This window comes from Carica papaya, chromosome 5, assembly GCF_054855325.1.
Source record: "Carica papaya isolate Zhongbai chromosome 5, ASM5485532v1, whole genome shotgun sequence".
NCBI classification, from domain to species: Eukaryota; Viridiplantae; Streptophyta; class Magnoliopsida; order Brassicales; family Caricaceae; genus Carica; species Carica papaya.
The window spans coordinates 5831776-5858584 of record NC_142313.1 but is presented as its reverse complement, the minus strand read 5'-3'; the positions used below and the strand labels follow the sequence as shown (position 1 = coordinate 5858584).

Here is a 26809-nt window from a genome sequence, read left to right as displayed (position 1 = left end):
GGTTTACATTCCTTATACATAACTTAGCATGCCCAATAGAGCTACAGAAATGTCCCTTTCATAACGGTTCATAAAACAAAAAATGTAATAACATACAAAAATAGTAAATAACTATTGTAGGGAGGTTAACCTCTATTAACTCTTGATAGGATTCGAGGGAAACACCTATTCACAGCCCTCTTACTGATCAGAATCTGGATCTTAGTCTTCTTGATATGAAATGGTTAATACGTGAGGGGTGACCTACACTAACCCAATAAAAATATCACACTACTCACCGATACAAAAATCGATGGTTGGTGAAAATTATAAAAATAACCAATGGAACTCTTAATTTAAGTAAATTCATTTATCATAAGGAAAATTATTTATTGCATATTTACCATTACAAGATTTTCAAATCGACCTATAAAGACAATAACTCAAATAATATTATGATCTCATATTCAAATGAGTAAGAATAACAACTTTCTCTTTTTATTTTGCTTACTAGTATACTTGGGGGCACATAGAGGGGGTACCATTACGTGTGAACCTAATATCTAAACTTGTCAACTAACTGGTCATCTCCATATCCTGTTTGGTATTAGTGCCAAAAATACCATCCTTCAATACCCCGTCTAGTATGAGGGTGAATCGGGTCATCCCCATACCTGTCCGGTATGAGCACAAAAATACAATCCCTCGATACCCCGTCCGTTATGAGGTAACGTTCATGGTAGGATTTCCTATGTACCCAGTCCGTCCATCATCTCCCAAGATATCTAATAAGACAATTATTCATTAATTCACATAACCAAGCAATTTTTCATTTGCATATTAATTTTAAATTTCACAAATCAACTGTAAATCACATAAAATAAGAGATATATACATCAAGGAAGCACAACTGAATCATTTAATCATTCTAATATATTATCATATATTTAAAGCTGTAAATTCAAATAATTAGTTAAACAGGACAAATAAATAACTAACTAGTTCTGGTTCCATTAGTGACCTGTAATTATTCTTAAGTTTTTTTAAATTTCACAAAATACCATATTATTGATTATTAACCTTCAATTTTATAATAGAGAATATGATGAGAGATTCTTACCCGAATCGATGTTTGAAAAATCGAACTTTCTACTGTGCCTACTAGTGATCTTTGAATTTTCTAAATTTTTTTACGAAAATTAAAACACGCTTCACGTACCTAAAAATATCCCAAAAGCCCAAAATCGGTGTCAAAAATCCTTTTTAGCCAATTTTAGGATTCCGATACGACGGTACTGTTGTGCTCCGGCCATGACACCACTGCCCGTGGTAGTGATTTTCCTCAGCCTGGCTGTTTTCGGCTGATTTTGGCTAGTTTTGGCTGCCTTTATACATATCCCTAGGAAAAAACACGTTAAGGGGGCCTCAGTTGGCCAAAAAAATCAGAAAATGAAAACCTATTGGCGGTGGGGTTTTTTGGGTGTGGCGACTCTGCTGACTCACCTTCGCAGCTATAATTTTTTCTTTGGTCAACTTGTAGAAAACAGAACGGTGAACACAATGGTAAAAAAATAACACGAAAAGAGAAACGAGAAGGGGCTCATTGGAGGAGGCTACAAGTTTTGCCCGTGGTTTCTAGCTTACTCGCCATTTGTTTTACTCTGATATGGCCACAAGGGTGCTCGAAATCGAATTTTGAGAGGATAAAAGAATTTTTACCTTTTTTTATGGTTGGAGGTGGCTCCGGTGTGGCAGTGGTCGGCAGTCGGCTCCCTTCTACGATGACTGGTTCTTCTTCTCCGATGGGAGGCTAACAGCTAGGGTTCGAGTTCAGTGTAATACGAAATATTTATACCCATCTCATGTTAATATAGATCGTTCATCGTGTTTGATCTCGATCGTTCGATCGCACCTAAGTGAGAAATAGATTCGGATCGTCCGCGCACGTGTGATCGCTTCTAGGTCATCCGATTGCGGGGCACGGGGATCGCCAGCGTGGCCTCCCGTGTGGCACCGAGTTAGCGTGCCTTGCCACGCAGTGCGCTCCGATTTATCGAGGTTGCTGACTTGGCAGTCCTATGTGGTCAAATTTTTTTTATTTACATTCTGACCCCTCAGTTTCTAATTTATTTTTCAAAAATACCATTCGAACCCAAATTTTCACCTATTTTTTTTAAAATTATTTTCACTCTCATCCATAATTTATTTTTTCCCAAATATAACAAAAATTTCGTTAAATTAATTTATAAAATATATTTTTTACACAAATCTAAATTAACAAAATTTATCCCAAGCTAATTTTTCGAGCCTGGGTATTACAACTCTCCCCCCTAAAAGAAATTTGGTCCCTCAAATTTGTCACTCTCATTTAATCAAATAGTTGGGGATATTGGGCTCTGAAGTCTGATTTTAGCTCCCATGTAGCATTTCTCTGTGTGTGATTCTGTCATAGAACCTTAACGAAGAAAATTTTTTGGTTGTGAAGTACTCTGCTCTTTCGGTCTACAATGACCACCGGTACCTCCTCATGGGATAGATCATCTTCGAATGAAAGGGGCTCGTGGACCAAGATGTGAGAGAGGTCCGAGTTGTATTTGCATAACATAGACACATGAAACACATTATGGACTCTGGATAGTTCTGAAGGTAGTGCAGTTTGTAGGCGGCAGTACCAATTCTGTCTAAGATCTCAATTGGCCCAATAACCAAGGATTTAGTTTTTTCCTTTTGCCAAACTTACAGATTCTCTTGGAATGGGTGACCTTGAAGAACACTCGATCACCTTTCTCAAATTTCAAATCCCTCATCCGGGTTTCTGCATAACTCTTCTGCCTGCTCTGAGCTGTCTGGATATTCTTGTTGATCTTAACTATTTTAGCTGTAGTCTTATCTACAAGATTTGGACCTATCACCCACCTCTTCCCAACAGATCGATGATTTGCATGGGTGGCCATATAACGCATCGAACGGAGCCATGTCGATACTCGCTTGGTAGCTGTTATTGTAAGCGAACTCTATTAAGAGTAAATGTTCATCCTAATGGCTCCTGAAGTCAAGAACACAAGCTCGGAGCATATTCTCTAGTGTGTGGATTGTCCTTTCTAATTGTCCATCGGCCTGAGGGTAGAGTGCAGTACTAAGAGACAGTTTCGTTCTCGACTTGCTAAAAATTAGACCAGAACTGAAAAGTGAACATGGGGTCCCTGTCAGATATTATTGTCACTGACACTCCATGTAACTTAATTATCTCTCAGATATACATTCTTGCTAGCTTGTCTAAGGGGTCGATCATCTTGATGGCAAAGAAGTGAGAAAACTTGATGAGTTGGTCAACATTTACCCAAATGACATCATATTCATTGTGATGTGTTTCCACTTCCATTTTGAAATCGGTAATGGATGAAGTAGGTCGTTTTGGTGTTAATGCTCTGCCTTGACCTACTGACACACTAGACATTTGAAAACAAAGTCGACTACCTTTCTTTTTATTCCGTTCTACTAAAATTGGGGTCACATACTTTAATATATTTTAGTATTTTCAGGATGCATGACCAACTTTGAGCTATGAGCCTCTATCATGATATCTCTTTTTAGCTCATTGTCACATAGAACACACACCCTGTCTTGAAATCTGAGCAACCCATGGGTACAGACTTGAAATTTTGAATTTACTCCCTGTTCTGCATCTTTCTTGAGAGTTATTAGGGTGGAATCGGCGAATTTTGCTTCATTTATTCTCTAGATCAACTCAGGTTGAACAATCAGGTGGGCCAATCATGAACTCTCTTCAGGTCCTGAAGTCGTATTTGTTGTGCGACCCCTATTACTCTGCATTCTGAAACCATTAGGTGAGTTAACATATCTGCACTTTTTTTGCTGAGTACGTTGGCTACCACATTGTCCTTACTCGGGTGATATAAAATGTTACAATCGTAGTCCTTGAGGAGTTCTATCCATCGTCTTTAACGCATGTTGAGATCCTTTTGAGTGAATATGTGTTTCAAGCTCTTATGGTCGGTATAGATATGAAAAGTCTCTCCATACAAGTAATGGCGCCAAGTCTTCAAGGCATGGATAATCGCAGCAAGTTCTAAGTCGTGGGTGGGGTAATTTTTCTCATAACTCTTCTACTGTCTGGACCTATAGGCTATGATATTCCCATGCTGTATCAGAACACAACCCAATCTCATGTGGGAGACATCGCTATAAACCGTGTATCCACCTGTCCCACTCGGCAAGGCCAACACAGGTGTAGTAGTCAACAACTTCTTTAGTTATAAAAAGCTCATTTCATAGTCCTCGTTCTACTCAAACTTGACGTTCTTTTTTGTGAACCGGGTCAAAGGAGTAGCTAGGTTAGAAAATCCTTCTATAAACTTGCAGTAATAACCTGTCATTCCTAGCAAGCTACGAATCTCCTTGATCGATGTTCATTTCTCCCAACCAAGCACTGCTTCAAATTTTTTGGGGTTCACTGATACTCCATCCATTGATATGATGTATCCTAGAAAGGTAGTATGCTCGAGCCAAAATTCACACTTACTCAACTTTACATACAACTTCTTTTCTCTAAGAACCTGTAAAATCTGAGTCAGATGGTGAACGTGTTCCTTTATACTTTTTAAATAGACCAGGATATCATCGATAAATACAATGATGAACTGATCCAGGAATTGTCTGAAAACCCTATTCATCAAATCCATAAAGATGGCTGGTGTGTTGGTTAGTCCAAATCGCATGACCAGAAACTCATAGTGTCCGTACCTGGTTTAGAAAGCTATTTTGGGAATGTCCTCTACCTTGATCTTTACTTGATCGCAACCTAAACGCAGGTCTATTTTGGAGAAGACTTGAGCACCCTGCAACTGATCAAAAATGTCATCGATCCTGGGGAGAGGGTATTTGTTCTTATCGTGACCCTATTCAGTCCTTTGTAGTCAATACATAACCTTAATTTTCCATCCCTCTTCTTTGCAAATGTGACTCCAGCACCCCAAGGGGACACATTATGTTGGATGAATCCACTATCCGGCAATTCATTGATATGTTTTCTCAGTTCTTCCATCTCAAGACGGTTCATGCTGTAAGGGGCAATCGAGATAGGTTAGGTGCCTGACTGAAGATCTGTGGTGAGTTCAACTTCTCTGTCCACTAGTAGTTTGGGTAGTTCATCAGGAAACACATTCGGAAAGTCTCAGACTACCGGAATCTTTCGAATGCAAATTTCTTTTTTAGGTTTGCCTAATTAGAAAAAATAACCGAGTTAAAGCACTTTATAGTCGAAAAATTTCCATGGGGGAATAATGTTTAAAATTTTTATTAATTCGTAAATGACTCTTCATTAGGAGGATTAAATACAAGTTTCTTGTGAAAGCAATTTACAGTGGTGTGATACGCCACTAGCCAGTTCATTATTAGGGTTACACTAAAGTCTCCCGTGTCAATCTCTATTAGGTCCACACTCAATTTTTTATCTGCTATATTTATGATACAAGCTCTGTATATGACTTTCTAGTACTTTCTTACTCCCAGGAGTAGACACAAACAATACAAAATCAAGTCTTTCAGATAATACATTCAAGTTTGGTATAAAAGCATGTGAGACAAATGAATGTGAGGCACCAGTATCAATCAAAACATGTGCAAGATGATTACAGATAGTGTACGTACCCTGTATCACGTATAGGTTGACTTCTGTATCTTGCATAGTGAGGTTGTACGCTCTGCCCTAGATAAGAGGTCTGACCTGGTTCTAATTTCTCGGGCATTCTTTCGCGTAATGCTGGACACTCCCACATATACACCAAGTATTGTTAAGACGATAGCAGGGTTGGTTTCCATGATCTTTACTTCAGTGCTGATAAGTCCTATCGCGTCCTGCTACCGGAATCTGAGGAGGAGCCTGAGTCACTAGCCTAGATCTCTTATTTTGCTGAACATGTGCAGTGAGTGCTGGTCTGCGATATGAAATTGGGGGCCTGAGGTTCCCCACTGCTAGAGAAAAAATGCAAAGGTTCCTCTCCACTAAATATGTCTTGGCTAGAACGACTGAGTAAATACTGAGCTTGAACACATACAGCTGCTGTCTAATCTCAGGACGGAGGCCCCACTCAAACTTCATTGCCTTTTTGGCTTCATCCATCATGCTCTCAGGGGAATATCAGCCAAACTCTAGGAACTTTCGTGCATACTCTGACATAGTCATATCACCATGGACTAAGTGTGGAAACTTCATTTTCTTCAAATATCGAAGATGCTCTGAGAGGTACTCTGCATTAAACGCCATCAAGAACTGTTCCCAAGTGACTGGAATGGGTAAGGTGGTTTGCTTGAGCTACCACTAGTGACTTGCCTCTCCCACCAGCATGTAGGTGGCAAGTATAACTCTTTAGTTGGAAACCACCCCAAGAGTTGTGAAAGTTTTTCCTGTCTCAGCTAACCAGTACTCAGCATCTTTAAAAGATGATGCCCCTATAAAAGTAGATTAGTTTAGTCTTTTGTACCTCTCAATGTAGCTTGGGTCCATCATGGGTAAAACTGGGTCCCGTGGAAAAGGGACTAGATTGAGCTAGGGAGGGATTGGATGGCCCTTTAATGGTACTGGATGATACGGTAGAGGCACTGGATTGTACTATGGTGGTGCCGGGTGATGTAGTGGGGGCATCGGACTATACTGTGGTAGTGCAGGATCATATTGTGGAGGAGTAGAGTTGTACCGGGGTGGCTCAAGATCCTCTCACTGTAGAGGTGGCTCAAACTGTGGTAGCGGGGGAGGGCCAGGTAGCTCCCTCTTTTCCTCCCAGGTCTGCTGGGCAGCGATGAGCTTCTCCAACATTTCAAATAGTTGGTCAACATCCTCTCAAAGCGAACCCTCCCGGGCTTCTCGGTTTAGTGGGGAACTTCATCTCCTCGTCAATCTGTACTTGCAGTTCATAAGGAATAGTTGAGTAATAATTTATTTTTTTGGTGTTTCCTTAAGTCTTTATGTAAGTAAGGAATGGTTCTGAAGAACGCGGCTCTGATACCAACTGTAAAGACCCGAAACTTAAATGGAAATAAGGTCATAAATTAAATGTGGAAGCGTATAATAACTTTAGGGTTTACATTCTTTACATATAAATTAGCATGCCTAATAAGAATATAGAAATGTCTCTTTCACAGTGGTTCATAAAACAAAAATATAATAACATATGAAAATGGTAAATAAATGTTGTTGGGAGGTTAACCTCCACTACCTCTTGATAGGATCTGGGGGGACACCTACTCACAGCCCTCATGCTGATTAAGATATGGATCTTGAACTTTTTTATCTGAAATGGTTAATAGGGGAGGGGGTGAGCTATACTAGCCCAATAAGAATATCACACTCTCACCGATACAGAAATCGAATGTTGGTAAAAATCATAAAAACAACCAATAGAGCTGTTAATTTAAGTAAATTTATTTATCATAAGAAAAATTATTTATTACATACTTACCATTGTGAGATTTTCAAAACCAACTTATAGAAACAATAACTCAAATAACATTATGATCTCATATTCAAGTGAGCAAGAATAACAATTTTTTCTTTTAATGTTGTTTACTGGTACCCCTAGGGGCCCATAGGAGTGTCCCACTATGTGTGAACCTAATATCTAAACTTGTTGACCAACCAATCATCACCATATCCCATCCGGTATGAGCGCCAAAAATATTATCCCTTGATACCCTGTTCTGTATGATGGAAAATTAGGCCGTCCCCTACCCTGTCCGGTATGAGCACAAAAAATATCATCTCTCGATACCTCATTCGGTATGAGGTAACATTAATGGTAGGGTTCCCTATGTACCTGATTTGTCCACAATCTTCTAGGATATCCAATAAGACAACCATTCATTAATTCACATAACCAAGAAATTTTCCATTTGCATATTAATTTTAAATTTTACAAATCAACCGTAAATTATGTAAGACAAGCGATATATACATTAAGGAAGCACAACTGAATTATTTAACCATTCTACTATATTATCATGTATTTAAAGCTATAAATTCAAATAATCAGTTAAATAGGACAAATAAATAACTAACCAATTCCGGCTCCATTAGTGACCTTTAATTATTCTCAAAGTTTTTATAAATTTCATAAAATACCATATTATTGATTATTAAGCTTCAATTCTATAACATATAGAGTGAGGAATTCTTACCCAAATCGATGTCCGAAATACCGAACTTTTTACTACGCCTACTAATGGTCCCTAGATTTTTTGAATTTTTCTGTAGAGATGAAAACACGCTTCACGTACCTAAAAATTCTCCAAAAGCCCAAAATCAGTGTTAAAAAATCCTTTTTGGCCAATTTTGGGGTTTTAGCATGACGGCATCGCCGTGTTTTGGTGATGGCACCACCGCCTGCGGCGGCGGCGGCTTGCCTCAGCCTTGTCGTTTTTGGTCAGTTTTAGCCAGTTTCGACCGCCTTTATACATATCCCTCTAAAAAAACGCGTTAGGGGGCCTTGGTTGGCCGAAAAAAGTCAAAAAACGAAAATCTACTGGTGGTGGAGTTTTTCAGGTGCAGTGGCTCTGTCGACTTACCTTCGTGGTTAGGATTTTTTCTTCGGTCAAACTGTAGAAAACAGAACAATGAACACAATGGTAAAAAAATTACATGAAACATGAAACGGAAAAGGGCTCATTAGAGGAGGTTACAGGGTTTGCCCGCGACGACTCTGACAGATTTTGCCCATAGTTTTCGGCTCACCCATCGTTCGTTTTACTCTGATATGGTCATAGGGGTGCTCAAAATTGAATTCCGAATGGGTAGGAGAATTTTTACCTTTTTTTGCGGTCGGAGGCGGCTCTAGTGCGGCAGCGGTTAGCGGTCGGCTTCCTTCTCTAGTGACTGGTCATTTTTCTCCGATGGGAGGTTGGCGGCTAGAGTTCGAGTTTAGTGTAATGTGAAATATTTATATCTATTTTGTGTTAATCTGGACCGTTCATCGCATTTGATCTCGGCCGTTCGATCGTGCCTAAGGGAGAAATGGATTCGGACCGTCAACACGCGTGGGATCGCTTCTGGTTCATCCGATTGCGGAGCATGCGGATTGCTAACATGGCCTCCTGCGTGGCACCGAGTTATCGTGCCTTGCCACATGGCGCACTATGATTCGTCGAGACTGCTGACTGGGCGGTCCTACATGGCCAAATTTTTCTTATTTGCATTATGATCTCCCGTTTCTGATTTTTTTTCAAGAATACCTTCAGAACCCAAATTTTCACCCATTTTTTCTAAAAATTTTTTTCAATCTCATCCCCAATTTATTTTTTTTCAAATATAACAAAAATTTCATTAAATTAATTTATGAAATATATTTTTTTAATACATCTCTAAATTAACAAAATTTATTCCGGACAAATTTTTCGAGCCCGGGTATTACACAAAACTCTCTTGTTGATCGAGATTTGGATCTTAGTTTTCTTGATATGAAATGGTTAATGAAAGGGTGAGTTATACTAGCCTAGTAAAAATATCACACTAATCATTGATACGGAAAATCGAAGGTTGGTAAAAATCAGAAAACAACTAATGGTGTAACGGCCCCGGAAATTTAGAATGAAATGTATATTAAAAATATCAAATGCGGAAGCGAAGTCAAAAATTCGACTAACATCCCTTACACTAAAACCAAAAACGTGCTCACAAAATATAAAAGATCAAACTACCTAAAGGAGAAACTTGAAAGTAAAAGCTACGAATATGACTATGGAGTCTTTAGGTGTCCCCTTCGTCGTCCTCCTGCAGAACCGGCTCGGGAACGATGTCTTCTTGATCTGAAATGATTAAATAAGGAATGAGCTACACTAACCCAGTAAAGACATCACGATATCTCACCGTCACGGAGGTAAAGGTGGGTAGAAAACACAAAAAGACCAATGGAGCATAATTTACAACAAATTCTTTTATCAATAATAAATCCTTCACCATCTACCTACCTCGGTGAAATTCATAAAACAGTATACGAAAGCAATAACATTATCATCATCATGAAATCATATATAAACTGTATAACATAATACTTATCAAGCCTTTCGTAATTCAATCGTTACACAACATATTTTCCTCATTTATCAGCCCACTAGTATCCATGGGGATCCATAGGAGTCCCGCTACTCGTTAACCCTTAACGCTTGAAATCAGATTCCAGGGCCGTCCCCATACCCTGTCCGGTATGGGTGCCAAAACTATAAACCTCATTACCCCGTCCGGTATGAGGGTGAAACGGACCGTCCCCATACCCCGTCCGGTATGGGCGCCAAAACACATAAGATCTCCATACCCCGTCTGGTATGGGAGACCACAATCCCGGTAGAGTTCCCTACGGACCCGGTCCGTCCACCATCTCCCAGGATATCTAGTCAGGCTGACCACATTATACAATTACCCATTTACATAATTTTTCATTCTCTTTTTCCTCAGTCAGCATCATTAATCCACATACAAACAAGCAAAACAGTAATTTATGCCAAACAGACAACATACAACATCAATATCCCAGTCATTCAATCTATAATCAATAAAACAGTACAATATGCACACGAAACTATAAAATGAAAACATCAAACCTCATACTGCATTTAAAACTGTAAAACAGGCCAAATAACAGTTAACCGACAAACACACTAGACTCGGGCTCCATTAACGACCTTAAGCAATTTCACACATTCGTTGATTCATGAAATACTGTTTTATCATTTATTGAACTTTAAAACCGTGATAGGAAATAGGGTGAGGGGTCCTTATTCGTTTCGGGGTCCGAACACGGCTTCACAGTGCGCCTACAGGCTGTCCCTAATTTTCCCTAAATTTTTTTCGGGGAACTGAAACGCACTACTGGTACCTGCACGTGTTCCAAAAAATCCCAAATTAGGCCCATGGCCCCTTTTTGGCCAATATCGCAATTCCGGCACGGCGGCTCCGCCGTGCTCCGGCGATGGTGCCGCCGCTTGCGGCGGTGATTCGCCTCGGTTTGGCCGTTTTCGGCCGTTTCCGGCCGAATTCGGCCACACTTGCATCGATCCTTGCGATTAAACAACTCTAGGGCCCTCAGGGGGCCAAAAAATTATGGAAAACTGAAGCTTACCGGCGGCGGTGCTCTCAGGTGCGGCGGCTCTCCGGTGAAGTTCGTGTTTTGGTGATTCGGCTCCGATCAACCTGTAGAGAAAAGAATGGTGATTATGGTGATATAAAAATTGCATTAAACGGAGGCCGGGAAGGGCCTCATCGGAGGCAAAAACCGAGGAGGGGCGCGGTGGCGCCGCTGGGTTTCGGCCGTATTTTCCGTCCGTTTGGCTTGGATTTTGGCTCCGATTTGGCCACAGGGGAAATCAGCGTGGAAAAACGAGTCAGGGGTATGAAATTTACCTCGATCGGCTGTCGGAAATCTCTCCGGTGCGGCGGCGGGTGGCGGCGGCCGGCTTCTGGTTCGTCTTCTCCGGCGAGGGCAGGCGGCTAGGGTTTTGTGGTCTGGTGTGGGGGTTTTATTTATACCCTTTTGACTTTTGATCTCAGCCGTCCATTTTGATTTAATCTGGGCCGTCCGTTTTTGATTGAATCTGGGCCGTCCGTGCGATTGCATATGGGCCGTTCGATCGCACGCTTGATTTGGGCCGTCCGATCGCGCATATGCGGATCGCAAACGTGGCCCATCCCGGATTGACGTGGTCTTGCCATGTGGCAGGTCCCGGTTGGCCGGGACTGCTGACTGGGTCTGCTGACGTGGCTGCTGACGTGGCCTCTCCTTTTTTTTTTTTTTTTTTTCTTCTTCTTCAATTTCCCGGGCGCTACAAATGGAACGTTTACTTTAAATAAATACATTTAACTTAAAATTTTTTTATTCAATACTCATTGTTACGGTTTTTTTCCAAAATCAACATATGAAGACAATTAACCAAATGAAATTTCAATTTTATGCATAGGATCAACAATCCTTCCTTTTTAACCTACTTACTAGGACCCCTATGGGTCCATAGGGATATCTCTCTACTCGTGGACTTAGTATCAAGATTAACAATTAACTTGACTGTCCCCATACCCCGTTCAGTAATGGGCGCCAAAAATACTATTGCCTCGATATTCCGTTCAGTATGAATGTGAACCATATCTCCCAAAACTCTCTTGGTATGGGACTTCTCAGCCCCGTCCGACTGAGGTAATGTCCACAACAGGGCTTTCTATGTACCAGGTCCATCCATCCTTTTCTAGGATGCCCAATAAGCTTTCATTTATTTAGACTCTTATCATTCAAGCAACCGCTAAAGCATACCAATATCTCATTTTATATTCACATATTAATTTAAATGGCATTTAAACAAACGATATAGTTTAGTATAACCAAATAACCAATAATCAAAATACCATATAAACAATGCAAAAAGAACCAAATGACCAAATAACCGAGAAAACCATAAAAACTATCAATTCAATTACACACAGTATAATAGTAGGCAAATAGAAGCAGTATAGGAAAATAAACAGAGAATCCGAAAAAATGTGAACTAACCGGTTTCGACATTACTAGTGACCTATAATATTTTTAGGATTTTTTTAATTTTTTACAAAACACACAATTATCGATTATTAATCCTCAATTTACTGTAACCGAGAATAGGGTGAGGGACTCTTATTCAGATTGGTGTTTCGAGACATTGCACTGTTTACTAATGGGTCCTGGATTTCCTGAATTTTTTTTGCAGAAATTCAAAATACTCGTCGCGCAACAAAAAATACTCTAAAAACCCCAACTCGGTGTTGACAACCCTTCCCATCCAATTTTAGGGTTCCGATATGGCGGCGACACTGTGCTTCGGCGCTGACTCCACTGTCCGTGGTGGAAATTTGCCTCGGTCTGATCGGTTTTGATCAATTTTAGCCAATTTTACACATAACCTTGTAGAAAAACACATTAGAGAACCTCAGTTGGCCAGAAAATCATAAAAAAATGAGCCTACTGGCAGGGGGTCTCCGGGTGCGGTGGCTCTACCAGTTCTCTTTCACGGCTGGGGTTCTTTCTTCGGCTGACCTGTACAGAAAAAGATGGTGAACACAATAATTAAAAAATTTTATGAAACGGGAAGTGGGAAGGGGCTCATCGGAGGAGTTTTAGGGTTTCAGCCGCAGCGGCTCTACTGGGCTTTGCTTGCAGTTTTTGGCTCACCCATATCCCCTTTGCTCTGATATAGTCACAGGGAGACTCAAAATTGAATTCTGAGTGGGTATGGGAGAATTTTACCTTTTTTAGCAGTCGACGGTGGCTTCAGTGCGGCGGCGGCCAGAGGCCGGTCTCCTTCTCCCGTGGCTTGTCCTTCTTCTTAGGTGAGGGCAGGGCGGCTAGGGTTTAGGTTCCCCTATGACGCAATATTTATATACTCATCTCGTGTTGATCTGGGCCATCTATTCGCATCGACATGAAGCGAGGAGAGTCATCTGATCGTTGTTGTTTTAACCCAATTTCGTGGAGGAATCTGGATCGTTCATTGTAATTGATCTCGTTCGTCCAATCGCACCTAAGGAGGGAATGTATATGAGCTGTTCACGCACGCGGGATCGAATCTGGACCGTCGAATTGTTATACACGTGGATCGCTTGCATGGCCTCCCGCGTGGCACCACGTCAACGTGTTCTGCCATATAGTGTGCTATTCTTTATCGAGGCTGCTGACTAGATCGTCCTACGTGGCCAAATTTTTCTTTTCATATTTTGACCCACTGTTTTCAATTTTTCTTTTAAAAATACCATATGAACTTAAAGTTTTTTCCATTTTCCCTAAAATTATTTTCAATTACGTCTCTAACCTATTTTTCTCAAATAATTTATTAAAATTAAATTAAAATAATTTTTTAAATTATTTTTATAACATAAAAATTGATTCCAAACCAAATTCCTGGTCCAGGTATTACAGAGTGTTTATATTGAAGTGTATGTTCTGTGCATGAATTTTAAAAATTTACCTAAAAGAATAATTAAAATTAAGACGATATGACTAGAAACAAATTGAGAAAATTATTAAGCAAGGAAGACACGTAGGCATTCAAGAGAGACACAAGCTATCCTCCAAAATTTGGGAAGGCAATGAATAAAGGGAAATTTTGGGTAGAAATAATACCAGAAAATACTTAAGAGAACTAATTAGAAAAAAATGGGCTTAAGTGGGAACAAAGTGGGGGACTGGAAGCCAAAAAGATTGGTGGCCAACACGTGGAAGGAAATCTTCTTCCATTTTAAACCCCATCCAACCACCTCACCATTTCATCGCATTCCTCCTCTTTATAATTAAAGGACTTAAAGAGAGAGGAGACCAGTCTGGTCGATTAAATAGAACGAAAACAAAATGATGTAAGCACAAATGACTTGAATCATTCCAACAGTTATTCAAGCTAAGGAAACGAAGGAGACCATGGATTGGTGGTACGAGCATGGACATATACCATAAAGAGGTAGAGGGCCAAGGAAGATTCAATGGAGATTTGCTCAACTTGGATTGATTTGGGTTACTTGGAAAAAGTATCACAATGACAAGTGGACTCTTCACAAGAGGGAGAAAAAAAAGGCTACAACATGTCCTTTAACTTTTTATCCAAGAATTGATCAATAAGGAGGATAGGTTTGGATCAAGTGAAGAAGTCCAAGAGAAGAAAAAAACAAGCCCATTAACCCAAGGATATAATGACCCCTACAATTTAATCTAAGTAGAATAGGGAATTAAGCAAGAGGAGGTAAGGGAACTCAGCCATAAAATAAAGATCTTCCAAACCATGAAAAGAGAAAATTCCATGGACTTTTCTTTCCTAATCCTATGAAATATCTTCCCCTCTAAGAGGGAGAATCGTCCAAAAAGGAAAATATCTCTTAAAACCATAAAGTATCTTAAGAAAAGGAAAGACTCTATAAAGATCCAAATCCCGGCAGAAAAGGAAAGATTTGGGTGACCATAATGATCCTTTATGTGTTTGGTTGATTTTTTTTATGGGTAATTAATGTACAATAAAATGTGATAATTATACAAGATGGTAATTATAAAGTTATATTATGTTTGGGAAGATTGTATATTAATGTATGGTAATTACAGCTATTTTATTTGGATTGATAGGATGATATGGTTGTATATTCAGTCAAATTGCTAATTTGTCATTATGTTATTATATGTAATATTAAATAGAAAAGTATAAAAAAACTCATTTAACTGGTAATTAAATCATTTAATTTGTAACTAAATAATTTAACTTGTAAAATTATTTAAACTGTAATTTTTAATGAATTTTTTTCTTAAAATATCAAAAAATAAATTTGTTATGAATAATAAAAATTTAATTTTTTATACTTAATATAAAGAATTAATTTAAAACTAGAATTCTTTATTTATAATTATAAATTGAAAAAAAAAATTTAAAAAATTATCTATTGTATATTATTTAGTATTATCATTTCTATGATATAATTTGGGTTTAAAGATAAAGTAGAAATTAATAAATAAATGTGAGGGTAAAACGGTAAGGTTAATATTTAACTATTGAAAAACACCAAATCGGTAGTTTAAAAAAATTTAAAAAAATAAGAAAATAATCTACCACTAAATACCATCAAACCAATCATACTATCTATTTGGAAGTGATTCTGTAACGACCCCGGAAATGTGAAAATGAAATGAGTATTTAAACACATAAAATGCGGAAGCGAGATCAAAATTTCAGTTAACATCCCTTACACGAAAACCAAAAATGTACTTAAAATATAAAAGATTAAACTAACTAAAAGAGAAACTCGAAAATAAAACTATGAGTATGACTACAGAATCTCTAAGCATCCCCTTCGTCGTCCTCCTGCGGAACGGGCTCGGGAACCATGTCTTCCTGATCTGAAATGGTTAAATAAGGAGTGAGCTACACTAGCCCAGTAAGAACATCACGATATCTCACCGTCACAGAGGTAAAGGTGGGTAGAAAAACCCAAAAGACCAATGGAGCATGATTTACAACAAATCCTTTTATTTATGATAAAACCTTTACCATCCACTTACCTCGGTGGAATTCATGAAACAATATAAGAAAAACAATAACATTATCACAATCATGGAATAATATAAGTTGTAAAACATAGCACTTATCACGCCTTTTGTAATTCAATCATTATACCACATATCCTTTTCTCATTTACCAGCCTACTAGTATCCATGGGGGTCCATAGGGGTCCCGCTACCCGTTAACCTTTAACATTCATAATCAGTTTCCAGGGCCGTCCCCATACCCCGTCCGGTATGGGCGCCAAAACCATAAACCTCAATACCCCGTCCGGTATGAGGGTGAAACGGGCCGTCCCCATACCCCGTCCGGTATGGGCGCCAAAACCATAAACCTCAATACCCTGTCCGGTATGAGGGTGAAACGGGCCGTCCCCATACCCCGTCCGGTATGGGCGCCAAAACCATAAACCTCAATACCCCGTCCGGTATGAGGGTGAAACGGGCCGTCCCCATACCCCGTCCGGTATGGGCGCCAAAACCATAAACCTCAATACCCCGTCCGGTATGAGGGTGAAACGGGCCGTCCCCATACCCCGTCCGGTATGGGCGCCAAAACCATAAGATCTCCATACCCCGTCCGGCATGTGAGACCACAATCCCGGTAGGGTTCCCTACGGACCCGGTCCGTCCACCATCTCCCAGGATATCTCGTCAGGCTGACTCCATCATACAATTATCAGTCTACACAATCTTTCATTTTCCTTTTCCTCAATAAGCATCATCAATTTATATTTAAACAAGCAAATCGTAATTCATGCCAAACAGACGACATACAATATCAGTTCTTCAGTCTTTCAACCCATAATTAATAAAACAGTAATGTATGCACTCGAAACTATAAAATGAACAAATCAAACCTCATAATGCATTTAAAGCTGTAAAACAGGCCAAATAACAGTAAATCATCAATCACACTAGACTTGGGCTCCATTAGCCACCTTAAGCAATTTCACACATTCGTTAATTCAAGAGATACCGTTTTATCATTTTGAACTTTAATACCGTGATAGAAAATAGGGTGAGGGGTCCTTACTCCTTTTCGGGGTCCGAACACGGCTTTGCAGTGCGCTTGCAGGCTATCCCTAATTTTCCCTGAATTTTCCTCGGGGAACTGAAACGCACTACTGGTACCTGCACGTGTTCCAAAAAAATCCCAAATTAGGCCCAGGGCCCCTTTCGGCCCAAATCGCAACTCCGGCACGGTGGCTCCGTCGTGCTCCGGCGACGGCGCCGCCGCTGGCGGCGGCGAGTCACCTCGGGTTGGCTGTTTTCGGCCGTTTTCGGTCGAATTCGGCCACACTCGCATCGGTCCCTGTGAGAAAACAACCCTAGGGCCCTTGGGGGGCCAAAAAATCACGAAAAAACGGAGCTTACCGGCGGCGGCGCTCTCGGGTGCGGCGGCTCTCCGGCGAGGTTCGTGTTTTGGTGATTCGGCTCCGGTCAACCTGTAGAGAAAAGAATGGTGATCACGGTGATATAAAAATTGCATCAAACGGAGGCCGGGAAAGGCCTCATCGGAGGCAAAAACCGAGAGGGGGCGCGGCGGCGCCGCTGGCCTTCGGCCGCGTATTCCGGCTGTTTGGCCGGGATTTTGGCTTCGATTTGGCCACAAGAGGAATTAGCGTGGAAAAACGAGTCGGGGGTATGAAATTTACCTCGATCGGCGGTCGGAAATTTCCCCGGCGCGGCGGCGGGTGGCGGCGGCCGGCTTCTGGTTTGTCTTCTCCGGCGAGCGGCAGGCGGCTAGGGTTTGTGGTCTGGTGTGGGGGTTCTATTTATAACCCCTTGCCTTTTGATCTCAGCCGTTCATTTTGTTTTAATCTGGGCCGTTCGTTTTTGATTGAATCTGGGCCGTCCGTGCGATTGCATCTGGGTCGTCCGATCGCCCCCACACGGATCGCCAACGTGGCCCCTTTTCGGAGCGACGTGGTCTTGCCACGTGGCAGGCCCCGGTTGGCCGGGACTGCTGACGTGGCTGCCGACGTGCCCCCCTTTTTTTTTTTTTTTTTTTTTCCTCTTCTCGGTCCGGGCGCTACAACTCTCCCCCTCATAAAGAAATTTGGTCCCCAAATTTGCCTCATTACTCTTGATCAAACAGATGGGGATACTGAGCCCTAAATTCTGATTCCAGTTCCCAAGTCGCCTCCATGGGCGTGTGGTTCTGCCACATGACTTTTACAAATGATATTTCCCGGTTGCGGAGTATTCTGCTTTCTCGGTCCATGATACTGACCGGTACTTCTTCATAAGACAAGTCTTCTCGGAGTGGAAGCGGTTCGTGAGCCAAGACATGAGAAGGGTCCGAATTGTACTTACGTAGCATAGATACATGAAACACATTATGAACCCGGGAGAGCTCAGGAAGCAGTGCAAGTCGGTAGGCAGTGGTACCAATCTTGTCTAAGATTTCAAAGGGTCCAATATATCTGGGGTTTAATTTTTCCCTCCTGCCGAACCTGCTAATTCCCTTGAAGGGGGTGACTTTAAGAAACACACGGTCGCCTTTCTCAAAGGCCAAGTCTCTTCTTCGGTTATCGGCATAACTCTTCTGCCTACTCTGAGCTGTCTGGATGTTCTTCTTGATCTTAACTATCTTGGAGGTGGTCTCTTCTACCAAATCCGGGCCAAACAATCTTCTATCGCCCACTTTTTCCCAACAGATCGGCGACCTGCACGGACGCCCGTATAACACCTCGTATGGGGCCATGCCGATGCTTGCTTGGTAACTGTTGTTGTAGGCAAACTCTATCAGGGGTAGGTGGTCGTCCCAATGGCCCCCGGAGTCAAGGACACAAGCTTGGAGCATATCCTCCAGCGTACGAATTGTCCTCTCTGATTGTCCATCGGTTTGGGGGTGGAAAGCAGTACTAAGAGACAGCTTTGTTCCCATAGCTTGCTGGAAACTGTTCCAAAACCGAGAAGTGAATCTGGGATCCCTGTCGGATACCACTGTTACTGGAACTCCATGTAGTCTGACTACCTCCCGGATATACATTCTTGCCAACTTGTCCAAGGGATCAGTCATTCTGATGGCCAGGAAGTGGGAAGACTTAGTGAGTCGGTCAACAATTACCCATATAGCATCATGTCCCGATCGTGCCTTGGGTAGTCCCGATACGAAGTCCATGGTGATATGTTCCCACTTCCACTCTGGAATCGGTAAAGGCTGAAGTAACCCGCCCGGGCGTTGATGTTCTACTTTGACCTGCTGACATACCAAGCATTTAGATATAAAGTCGGCTATATCTCTCTTCATCCCATTCCACCAGAACCGAGGTCGCATAGTTTGGTACATTTTCGTACTTCCTGGATGCATGGCGAACCTTGAACTATGGGACTCTGTCATGATGTCTCTTCTTAACTCACTGTCGTCTGGGACACACACTCTGTCCCTGAAACGAATCAATCCGTCGGCGGAGATCTGAAATTCTGAGTTCACTTCCTGTTCTGCATCCTTCTTGCGGGTTACTAGGGCGGGGTCGATTGACTGGGCTTCCTTTATTCTTTGGATTAACTCGGGTTGGACTGCTAGATGGCTCAAACATGTGGCCCTCTTCAGATCTCGCAGTCGAACCTGCTGCGTGGCCCCAATGGACCTGCATTCTGAAACCATCAGATGGGCCAGGGTGCCTGCACTTTTCCTGCTGAGGGCATCGGCTACTACGTTGCCCTTACCTGGATGGTATAGGATGTCACAATCATAGTCCTTGAGGAGTTCCATCCACCTTCTCTGACGCATGTTGAGATCCTTCTGAGTGAAGATGTGCTTCAAACTCTTATGATCGGTGTAGATCTGAAAGGTCTCTCCATACAAATAATGGCGCCAGATTTTCAGGGCGTGTATGATTGCGGCAAGCTCCAAGTCATGGGTAGGATAGTTTTTCTCATGATTCTTTAGCTGTCTAGACCCATATGCTATAACCTTCCCATGCTGCATCAGGACACAACCCAGACCCAGATAGGAGGCATCGGTATAAACTGTATACCCTCCTGATCCACTCGGTAGAGCCAGCACGGGTACAGTAGTCAGTCGCTTCTTCAATTCTGAAAAACTCCTTTCGCAGTTCTCATTCCAATCAAACCTTGCATTCTTCTTTGTGAGTCGGGTTAGAGGAGCCGCTAGACTGGAGAACCCTTCGACAAACCGGCGGTAATAAGCTGCCATCCCTAGGAAACTGCGAATTTCCTTAACTGTTGTCAGCCTTTCCCAACCAAGTACTACTTCAACCTTTTCGGGGTTCACTGACACCCCTTCCTTCGATATAACATGTCCTAGGAAGGCGGTTTGCTCGAGCCAAAATCTACATTTGCTCAACTTTGCATACAACTTCTTTTCCCTGAGTACCTGTAGGACTTGGGCAAGATGACGAGCATGTTCTTCTCTACTTTTTGAGTAGACAAAGATATCATCGATGAACACGATGACAAATTTATCCAAGAACTCTCTGAAGATTCTGTTCATTAGATCCATAAAGATGGCCGGGGCGTTGGTTAGCCCAAACGGCATAACCAGGAACTCGTAGTGTCCGTACCTGGTTCGGAATGCCGTCTTGGGGATATCCTCTGCTCTTACCTTTACCTGATGGTAACCTGATCGTAGATCTATTTTAGAAAAGATCTGTGCACCCTGCAACTGATCGAAAAGGTCATCAATCCGAGGAAGAGGATATTTGTTCTTGATTGTTACCTTGTTTATCCTTCTGTAATCAATGCACAGTCTCAACGTTCCATCTCCCTTCTTTGCAAAAGTAACCCCGGCACCCCATGGGGAAACACTGTGCCTAATGAAGCCATTGTCTTGTAGCTCAGTGATCTGTTTCCTTAGTTCTTCCATCTCGATGCGACTCATTCGGTAAGGAGCTACTGAGATGGGCTGGGTACCTGGCTGTAAGTCTATGGTGAACTCGACCTCCCTGTCCCTTGGTAGACCGGGCAGTTCATCCGGAAATACGTCTGGAAAGTCTCGGACTACTGGAATCTCTTGGATACAAACTTCTTTCTTGGGTTTACCTAGTTAGAGAAAATACAAGATCAAGGCACTGGAAATCAAGAAAACTTGCCATGTGGGAAATCAGTACTGAATAATTTTATTAACTTGTAAAAGGCTCCTCGTTGGGAGGATTAAATACAATCTTTTTGTTAAAGCAGTCTATGGTGGCGTGATACGCCGCTAGCCAATCCATTCCTAGGATTACATCAAAATCCCCCGTGTCTAAACCTATCAAGTCTACCCTCAATTCCCTATCTGCTATCTCCACGGCACATGCCCTGTAGACAACCTCTCCTAGCAATGTCTCCCCCCCAGCGGTAGATACAAGCAATAATGAATCAAGTCTATCAGGTGATACACAAATTTTGGAAGCAAGAACTTGTGAAATAAAAGAATGTGATGCACCAGTATCAAACAAAACATGAGCAATATGGCCAGAGATAGTATACATACCATGTACCACGTCCGGGTCTGCGTCGGCATCCTTCTGGGTAAGGTTGTAAACTCTGCCCTGGATTGGAGGCCTTCTCTGATTCTGGTTCCTGGGGCATTCCCTTGCATAGTGCTGGACACTGCCGCATATGCGACAGGTGTCGTTGAGGCGGTAGCAGGGTCGGTCCCCATGATCCCTGCCGCAGTACTGGCAGATCTTCCCACGTGCTGCCCCCGTAGCCTGAGGGGGGGCCTGGACGGCAGGTCTGGGCCTCTTACTGGGTTGGACGGGCATGATAGGTGCTGGCCTGCGGAGCGGGGCTGAGAGTCGGGAACTTCCCGCTAGCTGAGGGCGGGTGTCAAAGCTTCTTTCTATGATCTGCGCCTTAGCCAAGACTGCCGAATACGTCTCGAGCTCCATCACGAGTAAGTGCCGTCTGATCTCCGGGCGGAGACCCCACTGGAATTTCCTGGCCTTTCGGCCCTCATCCATCAATGTCTCCGGGGCATGTCGGCCCAGCTCCAGGAACTTACGAGCATAGTCCGACACTGTCATATTTCCCTGGACCAATTGAGCAAACTCCATTTCCTTTAGATGTTGGATGTGTTTAAGGAGATACTCCGCATGGAAGGCCGCCAGGAACTGCTCCCAAGTAACTGGTGTAGGCAGGGTGGCCCGCTTGAGCTCCCACCAGTGTACTGCTTCCCCTACCAGCATGTAGGAGGTAATGGCAGCCCTCTGCTCAGGAACTACTCCCAAGGTCTCGAAGGCTCTCTCAGTCTCTGCCAGCCAATATTGGGCCTCTTCAAAAGAGGATCCCCCTGCAAAAGTAGAAGGGTTCAGTCTTCTGTACCTCTCTGTGAAGCCGGGATCGATCAAGGAAGGAGCGGGGTCCCGAGGTAGAGGGACTGGGACCGGCTGAGGGTGAACTGGGGGACCCTGTGGTGGAACCTGCTGATGCGGTGGGGGTACTGGAAAGTGCTGTGGCGGCGCCTGCTGGTACTGTGGCTGTGGTACCGGGTCGTACCGCGGCTGTGGTGCCGGTTGGTACTGTGGAGGAACAGGCTCCTGCCGGGGTGGTACGGGATCAGCCTGCTGTAGTGGGGGCTCAACCTGCGCTAGCGGAGGGGGTCCGGGTAACTCCCTTCTCTCCTCTTGCCTTCGCTGGGCAGCTACGAGAGCCTCCACCATCTCATACAGTCTGTCAAGGACCTCCCGAAGTGAATTATCCTGAGCCGCTCGGTTTAGTGGGGGCCTTCCTCTCCTCATTCCCGTGTACTCGTTTTCACCAGGAATGATTGAGTAACGATATATCGGTGAGTATTTATCTAAGGCACTATTGTGTAAGGGAGGGGCCCGAGGAAACGCGACTCTGATACCAACTGTAACGACCCCGGAAATGTGAAAATGAAATGAGTATTTAAACACATAAAATGCGGAAGCGAGATCAAAATTTCAGTTAACATCCCTTACACGAAAACCAAAAACGTACTTAAAATATAAAAGATTAAACTAACTAAAAGAGAAACTCGAAAATAAAACTATGAGTATGACTACAGAATCTCTAAGCATCCCCTTCGTCGTCCTCCTGCGGAACGGGCTCGGGAACCATGTCTTCCTGATCTGAAATGGTTAAATAAGGAGTGAGCTACACTAGCCCAGTAAGAACATCACGATATCTCACCGTCACGGAGGTAAAGGTGGGTAGAAAAACACAAAAGACCAATGGAGCATGATTTACAACAAATCCTTTTATTTATGATAAAACCTTTACCATCCACTTACCTCGGTGGAATTCATGAAACAATATAAGAAAAACAATAACATTATCACAATCATGGAATAATATAAGTTGTAAAACATAGCACTTATCACGCCTTTTGTAATTCAATCATTATACCACATATCCTTTTCTCATTTACCAGCCTACTAGTATCCATGGGGGTCCATAGGGGTCCCGCTACCCGTTAACCTTTAACATTCATAATCAGTTTCCAGGGCCGTCCCCATACCCCGTCCGGTATGGGCGCCAAAACCATAAACCTCAATACCCCGTCCGGTATGAGGGTGAAACGGGCCGTCCCCATACCCCGTCCGGTATGGGAGCCAAAACTATAAACCTCAATACCCCGTCCGGTATGAGGGTGAAACGGGCCGTCCCCATACCCCGTCCGGTATGGGCGCCAAAACCATAAACCTCAATACCCCGTCCGGTATGAGGGTGAAACGGGCCGTCCCCATACCCCGTCCGGTATGGGCGCCAAAACCATAAGATCTCCATACCCCGTCCGGCATGTGAGACCACAATCCCAGTAGGGTTCCCTACGGACCCGGTCCGTCCACCATCTCCCAGGATATCTCGTCAGGCTGACTCCATCATACAATTATCAGTCTACACAATCTTTCATTTTCCTTTTCCTCAATAAGCATCATCAATTCATATTTAAACAAGCAAATCGTAATTCATGCCAAACAGACAACATACAGTATCAGTTCTTCAGTCTTTCAACCCATAATTAATAAAACAGTAATGTATGCACTCGAAACTATAAAATGAACAAATCAAACCTCATAATGCATTTAAAGCTGTAAAACAGGCCAAATAACAGTAAATCATCAATCACACTAGACTTGGGCTCCATTAGCCACCTTAAGCAATTTCACACATTCGTTAATTCAAGAGATACCGTTTTATCATTTTGAACTTTAATACCGTGATAGAAAATAGGGTGAGGGGTCCTTACTCGTTTTCGGGGTCCGAACACGGCTTTGCAGTGCGCTTGCAGGCTATCCCTAATTTTCCCTGAATTTTTCTCGGGGAACTGAAACGCACTACTGGTACCTGCACGTGTTCCAAAAAAATCCCAAATTAGGCCCAGGGCCCCTTTCGGCCCAAATCGCAACTCCGGCACGGCGGCTCCGCCGTGCTCCGGCGACGGCGCCGCCGCTGGCGGCAGCGAGTCACCTCGTGTTGGCTGTTGTTGGCCGTTTCCGGCCGAATTCGGCCACACTCGCATCGGTCCCTGTGAGAAAACAACCCTAGGGCCCTTGGGGGGCCAAAAAATCACGGAAAAACGGAGCTTACCGGCGGCGGCGCTCTCGGGTGTGGCGGCTCTCCGGCGAGGTTCGTGTTTTGGTGATTCGACTCCGGTCAACCTGTAGAGAAAAGAATGGTGATCACGGTGATATAAAAATTGCATCAAACGGAGGCTGGGAAAGGCCTCATCGGAGGCAAAAACCGAGAGGGGGCGCGGCGGCGCCACTTGCCTTCGGCCGCGTATTCCGGCCGTTTGGCCGGGATTTTGGCTCCGATTTGGCCACAAGAGGAATCAGCGTGGAAAAACGAGTCGGGGGTATGAAATTTACCTCGATTGGCGGTCGGAAATTTCCCCGGCGCGGCGGCGGGTGGCGGCGGCCGGCTTCTGGTTTGTCTTCTCCGGCGAGCGGCAGGCGGCTAGGGTTTGTGGTCTGGTGTGGGGGTTCTATTTATAACCCCTTGCCTTTTGATCTCAGCCGTTCATTTTGTTTTAATCTGGGCCGTTCGTTTTTGATTGAATCTGGGCCGTCCGTGCGATTGCATCTGGGCCGTCCGATCGCGCGATTGATCTGGGCCGTCCGATCGCACCCACGCGGATCGCCAACGTGGCTCCTTTTCGAAGCGACGTGGTCTTGCCACGTGGCAGGGCCCGGTTGGCCGAGACTGCTGATCGGGCCTGCTGACGTGGCTGCCGACGTGGCCCCCCCCCGTTTTTTTTTTTTTTTTTTTTTTCCTCCTTCTCGGTCCGGGCGCTACAGATTCAAATAAGATAAACTCGTAGATTACCATACTGCACATTAATGGTTCATCATCCAAACATAGCATTAATGGCTAAACTTCCATTTATTCTCCCCTTACTTCTTCTACAATCAATTAAGATCTTCCTCATTTAAAAAGTTTTCAAAATGAAAAATTTTATCTAGCTTATTTAGTCAAAATTTTCTTAATTTTTATTATTTTTTTATTTAAGACAAGATTTGATTTCTCTTATAATTTTTACAATTAATTTAGGATATTTATTTTTCAATGCACATGCCTTAATTTATAGATAAGTCTTCAATTCCTAATTGTAATCATTCAAGTTTGAGAAATAAAATTACAAAACTATTTTTAACTAGTGAGATATCTTCAACCTTGTAACGACCCGCTTTCTCTAGAGAAAAAAGAGGGTCACTTTACATATAAACATGATAAATTTTTTCGCAATATTATGCTAATCTCTATAAATCAACAATATATCTCTTGTACGGAATCACAATTCATGAGACTCATAACAATCTTTTGAAATTACATCACAATAATACATTCAGATCTATTTTACAATAAACGTCTAAGGTAGCTAAAAGATTTTTCGAAGTCTTCCTTTGATCTTGAACTCCCTCCTGACTTGAACTAATATGCATTGGAGGGTGTGAATTTGGGTGAGATTCACAGACTCAGTAAGAATAAAGTAGTGTTCAAAGTAGAGATATGCACACACACACCCATATAGGTTTAATAAAATTAATACAAATTTTATCGAGTAAAATCTAAAGTTGAACAACATTCATACCATCATCTGTTTTTCCATTTACTAAAAAAGATCTCTATTCATTTCGCTTACTAGTAATCATTTATACACATAACATTAAAAAATCGTTAGAAACACCGTGGAAAGTACAATCAACATGCATATCAATAAATGTAACACTTGGGTTCTTTACCATTTCATCGAAACCAGGGTTGCTTACCATTTCCATTTCCATCACATATTGTCATTTTCCTTATTAGTATCACTGGGGGGCTCATAGAGATCCTGCTACATACGGATGTACAAATATTTCTTTTACAGTTCATCGGTTGTCTCCATACCCAATTTGGTAATGGGCGCCACAATTATACATCGTCTCAATATTCCATCTGGTATGAGCATAATTAAATCAATTTCTAACCTCGTCCGGTGTAGGACTTCCCAGCCTTGTACGATTGAGGATATATTTATGGTAAGGTGAACCTTATATACCAAGTCCGTACACTCTCTCCCATGATACTCGGTAAGCTTTTTCTTCTTCAAAGATTATTTCTATTTCATATCCCAATCTCAGAAACTCAAACATTCTTGATATTTTATTAATTTTCTACCCAAATATTAGATTTATATTTTTGAAGAAAAATTCACATTTAACAATGGTATTAATTTATATTCTCACTATCACTGCCAACAACCAATCTCATCACTCTCACATACCTATTTACACAACTGAGATGCGTAGTCATTCCACCTATAATGAGTATACATAACAACAAACTTGTGTGTATATCAAACACAC

General features: G+C 42.5%; 2 long non-coding RNA genes across 2 annotated transcripts; both read right to left on the bottom strand.

Moving 5' to 3' along the window:
- Positions 1-16854: 16854 nt before the first annotated feature.
- LOC148253701 (uncharacterized) lies at positions 16855-17900 on the bottom strand. Its single transcript, XR_015819226.1, has 3 exons — positions 17696-17900; positions 17415-17485; positions 16855-17171 (listed from the first exon to the last, which is right to left on the bottom strand). It is a non-coding gene; the product is annotated as an uncharacterized LOC148253701 (long non-coding RNA).
- Positions 17901-22844: 4944 nt separating this feature from the next.
- Positions 22845-25120, bottom strand: LOC148253700 (uncharacterized). Its single transcript, XR_015819084.1, has 3 exons — positions 24549-25120; positions 24208-24305; positions 22845-23086 (listed from the first exon to the last, which is right to left on the bottom strand). It is a non-coding gene; the product is annotated as an uncharacterized LOC148253700 (long non-coding RNA).
- Positions 25121-26809: the final 1689 nt, after the last annotated feature.